The sequence below is a fragment of the Rattus rattus genome, chromosome 13, assembly GCF_011064425.1.
Source record: "Rattus rattus isolate New Zealand chromosome 13, Rrattus_CSIRO_v1, whole genome shotgun sequence".
NCBI lineage: Eukaryota > Metazoa > Chordata > Mammalia > Rodentia > Muridae > Rattus > Rattus rattus.
Window position 1 is genome coordinate 78,650,159 of NC_046166.1, and position 5,987 is coordinate 78,656,145.

The 5,987-nt window shown below is 43.2% G+C and overlaps 1 pseudogene; it reads left to right on the forward strand.

Annotated features, from left to right (window-relative positions):
* The first annotated feature begins 2,550 nt into the window (after positions 1–2,550).
* LOC116914371 lies at positions 2,551–4,900 on the forward strand (annotated as a pseudogene).
* The last annotated feature ends 1,087 nt before the right edge of the window (positions 4,901–5,987 follow it).

A 5,987-nucleotide genomic window follows, 5' to 3' on the forward strand; every position in this document is an offset into this window, starting at 1 on the left:
CAAGTTTTGCCTACTAAAAGAAAGAAGCACACAAATTAGAGTATGATTTTAATGAATGAATTGTTTCTAAATAAACATTAGCTGTGGTTAGAATTACAGTACTTTTTTTTCTTTTTTTTTTTTATCTTTATTAACTTGAGTATTTCTTATTTACATTTTGATTGTTATTCCCTTTCCGGTTTCTGGGCCAACATCCCCTAACCCTCCCCCTCCCCTTCTCTATGGGTGTTCCTCCCATCCTCCCCCATTACCCCCCCCAACAATCACGTTCACTGGGGTTCAGTCTTGGCAGGACCAAGGGCTTCCCCTTCCACTGGTGCTCTTACTAGGATATTCATTGCTACCTATGAGGTTGGAGCCCATGGTCAGTCCATGTATAGTCTTTGGGTAGTGGCTTAGTCCCTGGAAGCTCTGGTTGGTTGGCATTGTTGTTCATATGGGGTCTAAAGCCCCTTCAAGCTCTTCCAGTCCTTTCTCTGATTCCTTCAACGGGGGTCCCGTTCTCAGTTCAGTGGTTTGCTGCTGGCATTCGCCTATGTATTTGCTGAAAATTACAGGACTTTTATGAAGGGCTGCTTCTCCTTCCATTTGGCACTATTGACAAAAGTTTAAGATACCCCTCAATACTACATAATTAAACAATAAGCAATTTTGTAATTACCCACTTCCCCAACTGGATAAATTTCAAGTTCCATAATTATTTTATTCTATAGATAACTTGTACAAAAAAGTAAGCTTAAAAGGTAAAGGATCTTTTTATCCTCAGCACAATTCAGTTTTGTCATTACTCACCTTTTGTTTAATAATTCTTATTTAAAACAAAAATATTTTCCTATTTGTATCTTTCTTTATTTCTCTTCTCAAATAAGAATTCATAGGTTTAGTTAGAGAACAGCACGATTTCTGTTTTAGCATTACTGAAACCCAGCATTGAGCCTGAGGCACACAGTGATAATCTGATGTACTTAAAAGTCTGCCCTTTCAGCAACAGAAGCAAGATAAATGCCTGTGGAAAAGCTAAAGAAAGTCTTTACAATAGTCTGATAGACACGAAATCCCATGTAAGGCAAATCTTGGTTTCCAATAGGCTCATTAGCACTTTATGTAGGCAAGACCCCACCGTCCATTCTCGGGGCAATGGTGTTGAGTCCAAACAGCTCCTCTTCCTTACAGTTGTTCACAGGTCTCAGAGAGACAAATGCCCAGATAACCCAACGTCTAGCCTCATTTCTCTGGGATATTGAGAGGAAGGACATCCCTGCAGGTAACTCTATAGAAAGAACCCATTTTGTACACCCAACACATCCTGAGATGAAAAAGAATGATACTTTTTAAACCGTCTTTCAGAATTTCCAGGTCATTGAATGAATTTAAAAATCCCTAGTCATGGCCAAGTACTTTCATCAAATATCCATGATGTACCTGAGGCAATCCACTAAGTCCTAACAACACAAACACTTTCCAGAGGTTTGGATGAGCCCCTTGGCACCCTGGGTCACTTTCCTATAAAGAAGTGTTCTATCTCTAGACTCAGACCACTTCACTGCAGTACAATGAACTGGTGCCCTCGCAGTTCCAGAAAGCCAGGTGGGGTTTCCATAAATGTAAAAACCAAGAAGCAGGTGACAGCTGTGAACTTGCCTTCAGAACTCACCCCTACTGATGAAGAATAGATTTTCCAGAAGAAAACTGAGATAGAAGATGCTGACAAATGAGTTACAGGACCCAAGTCCAACATCCCTAAGGACTCACCAGCCTGTACATTCACACCAAGGAGGCAAAGCAGTATAACTGCCTTTTTCTATATTTTGAAATATAAACATTGTATTAAATCATCTGATCACTATATACTGTGAATATTTATTATACACTTCAATTACAAAACAACTTGGCCCAACAGGAAGAGGCTACACATTTATTCATCACTTCTTGTGCTAGCATATTTAGGTGTGCTTTTTTTTTTTTCTTTTTTTTTTTTTCAGAGATGGGGATCGAACCCAGGGCCTTGTACTTGCTACGCAAGCGCTCTACCGCTGAGCTAAATCCCCAACCCCTTAGGTGTGTTTTTAAAAATTATTATTTTGCTGTATATAATTTTATACACCAGATAGATATTTTAATATATCTAATGTATATATTAGAGGTGTAAAGCCTCTAATTTTTTAAAATATGATAAAACTGAGGTTCTAGTAAATTGAATGATTTTTTCCTACGTATCCAGTGTGGAAGACAACTGTCTTCAGAGTCCAGAGTTCCCACTCTGGCATGTTATCTTTGTGATTTTAAAGCCTAAAAACTTAATTTATATTTCTTAATCTCTGAATCTCTTTTCCATGCAAAATCTTATCGACCTTACCTGTAAATGGTAATATTCCGGAGAACACGCAGCTCGTAATCATCAGCTGGATTTCATGTCCTGCCAAACACAATGCGTCCAAAGGAAATTGCACACTTCCTCGTTCTCTGAAATTCTTTCCTGCTTCCAACTACCTCCTCCTCAAAACTTAAAAATTAGTGAGCTTCGCAGTACAGCGGCAGGGAGGTTTTGGTATGAGCAGGATTTGGATTCACGTCTTGCCAACGAATCTGGGGAGGATCACCCCAGTGCCCCGATCTCAGGAGCCCCTTTCTTGCCTGTTTACTCACCACGCATGCTCTCAGCCACGTCTGGAGGGGCAGAAGTTTTACATTAACCTTATTCTTTTTTTTTTTAAGATGTATTTATTTTATTTATATGAGTACACTGTAGCTGTCTTCAGACACACCAGAAGGGGGCATCAGATCTCATTACAGATGGTTGTGAGCCACCATGTGGTTTCTGGGATTTGAACTCAGGACCCCTGGAAGAGCAGTCAGTGCTCTTAACCGCTGAGCCATCTCTCCAGCCCCATTAACCTTATTCTTGAAGAGAAGAATGCACTTTTCAAACAATGTAGCTACATTTTGACGAAGAATGGAAAAAGGTGCCCCAGTGCTGCCCCAAAGCCCGAGAAGAGGAGTGTCTTTCTGTGCTGAAGAGTAACCCAGGCCCTGTGGGTGAAACTCTCTTGTGCCAGTTGAGCTCATCTGCTAAAACAGAGCTGGGCTCCCAGACCCCAGAGAGTAGCCCAAGTGGAGAGCTGGATACTGAATGAAGACAGCTGGAGTGATGGGAACCAGGAACCCATTACTGTGGTCAGACATGGAGAGGGGACCCTGACAGTGAAGCTGATAGCATAGACAGTGATCAAGAAGATCCCCTAAAAGCAAACGGATGGAACTGGAAATAATCATCTCTCCTGTGAGACACAGCCAGAATACAGCAAATACATAGGCAAATGCCAGCAGCAAACCACTGAACTGAGAACAGGACCCCCATTGAAGGAATCAGAGAAAGGACTGAAAAAAGAGCTTGAAGGGGCTCGAGACCCCATATGAACAACAATGCCAAGCAACCAGAGCTTCCAGGGACTAAGCCACTACCCAAAGACTATACATGGACTGACCCTGGGCTCCAACCTCATAGGTAGCAATGAATAGCCTAGTAAGAGCACCAGTGGAAGGGGAAGCCCTTGGTCCTGCCAAGACTGAACCCCAGTGAACATGATTGTTGGGGGGAGGGTAGTAATGGGGGAGGATGGGGAGGGGAACACCTATATGGGGAGGGGGAGGGGCTGGGGGATGTTGGCCCAGAAACCGGGAAGGGGAATAACAATCGAAATGTAAACAAGAAATACCCAAGTTAATAAAGATGGAAAAAAAAAGAAGATCCCCTAAAACATGCTGATGTCTATACAGCTGAAGAGGTGGCTCTTATTATGAGAGAAAAGCTAATTCGTTTGCAATCTTTGTACATTGATCAGTTTAAACGACTACAGCATCTGCTCAAAGAGAAGCAGCACTGTTATTTGCATAATTGGAAAGTGGAACACGAAGCTTTAGGTAGTGGTCTTCTGACTGGCCCCGAGGGACTTTGGTCAAAGAGAATTTAAAGCGACGAAAATGTCTTAGGCGATACCGTCAATGCTGTGGAGTAGAAGCCTTTCTACACAGGCAGCTGAAAAAACGCAGAAAGCTGGCCTCAGAGAGGGCTGCTCAACAGGTTCACACAATTCGTTCCAGTCAGAAGTGCTTAACCTTTGTGGATGATGTTCGCTGCTCCAATCAGTCTCTTCCGATACCAGACACTGCCTTACTACAAGCCTTTCTGAGGACCCCTGCTGTCCACTGCACTTGCAGGTGCCTCCTCAGATGTACTGTCCTCCTCGGCAGGTACTGTCTGTTCCAGAAAATCTGGAAGCCAGCCCCGTGGATCTGTACTTGAGTGCTGGCGAGCTTCAGCCCACTGAGAGTTTACCACTGGAGTTCAGTGATGACTTGGACAAATCCCATGTTCCTTTGCCTGTCCACTGAATGGAATAACCTCCTCAGATGTCCCTGTCAGGGCCTGTATGATAATGAGGTGACTGTCTGTGAACAAAAATCTGGAAGCCAGCCCCAGTGGACCTGGCTGGGGTGGTACTATGCTAATAGGTTCATGCCCCAATCTCTGGAGGAAGTTTACCACTGGAGTTCCCTGAAAGAATATTGATGACTTTGATGTTGTGGGTGCTGCTTAGCATCCAATGAAGGTGTCCCTCCGTCTTCCTTGCCCGCCCTGGGCTTTGATCCTCTTCTAACTCTTGAAGACCATTCCGTCACAGAAATTGCCGGAGGCGTGGGATAGATGCAGGTGGCTGGGGACCGGTGCAGATCCCAGGGACCTCAAAATGTAGAGAAAGCCTGTGCACAATTCCTTCAGTGTGGATTGGCTACTGAAAATGGAAAGCCAGAACCCACTTCTATCCAGTTGACAGTTCATTCTGGGAATTATTCACCTTTGGATTTGAACTTTTCATTCTTCAGACAAGCATATCTCTGATCATCTCTTACTGAATAGGGACAACTCAGACCTCATTGTTTCCTTTGGGGCTTTAGAGTGCTATGGACAAACATAATCCAAGACTGTGCAGAATGGCTATTTAGTATTTAAGTTTTGGTATCTTTGCAAGGAACAGCGTGAGGTAATTCCTGCCTTTGGGGTGCAATGCCCATTGGAGATTGCCTGGGAAAAAGACATTTATAGTGGGACTTCCTAAGCCAAGGACAGAGAACAGCATGGATGTCTAGGTGGGGTTGTGGTCAAGAACGGAGCTCTTTGGGTGTTATATCTTAGAGTCTGGCCAGCTGTATCTAAAGCCCATATTTAAGCCTTTCCTCTGCTCCTCATAATTGGGCAATATAAACCCCTTTTCCTAGTGAACTGTGACTGAGAAAAGCAGCTCACAGGTCTGGGTTCTCCTTAATTATTCTTGCTTTTAACTTATGTAAATTTCCATGAAAGATATAGTGAAATTACTGTATATAGTTTCTATTAGATCTTAAAATGTTATGAAAATGTAAAAAAAAAAATTATCCTGATGGTATTATCCTCTCCGTTTCATGCTTCTATACACAAGAACCTGCGTGGTAACTGGACCACCAAACTTACTTAAATCCATCATTTCTCTCCAGCACTACAGTCAATAGAACCAGATGAACTCTACAAACACAAATTAGTCCATGCTATAATAACCCCTTGTAAAGTTCTCCTTTAGGGGATCAGGGGTAGAGAGCTGGACTCTCAAAAGTGCAAACAATCCTGAGATCTCAAAGAAGACAACTACTTCTGCCCACATTCCAGAACCAAGAAGAACAAGCCTAGTGCTCTCTGTGCTCTCTGGGCACAAGGAACTAGGGGCAGTCAGGAGCAGGACCCTTCCAGTTTCTGCCTGTGCCAAGAGCGGAAAGCCAGTCTCCAGGAACACATATACACCTGAAAGCAGAGGTAAAATCAACTCTTCTGCTGCAAGCAACCTACCTGGATGCTTCGGACCACACAAACCAAGGTGCAGCTCAAAGAAAACAGATCTACAGGAGTGCTGACTCAAGGCTTACAGGAGGGTCAATCCACTGTCAGAAACAGCAAG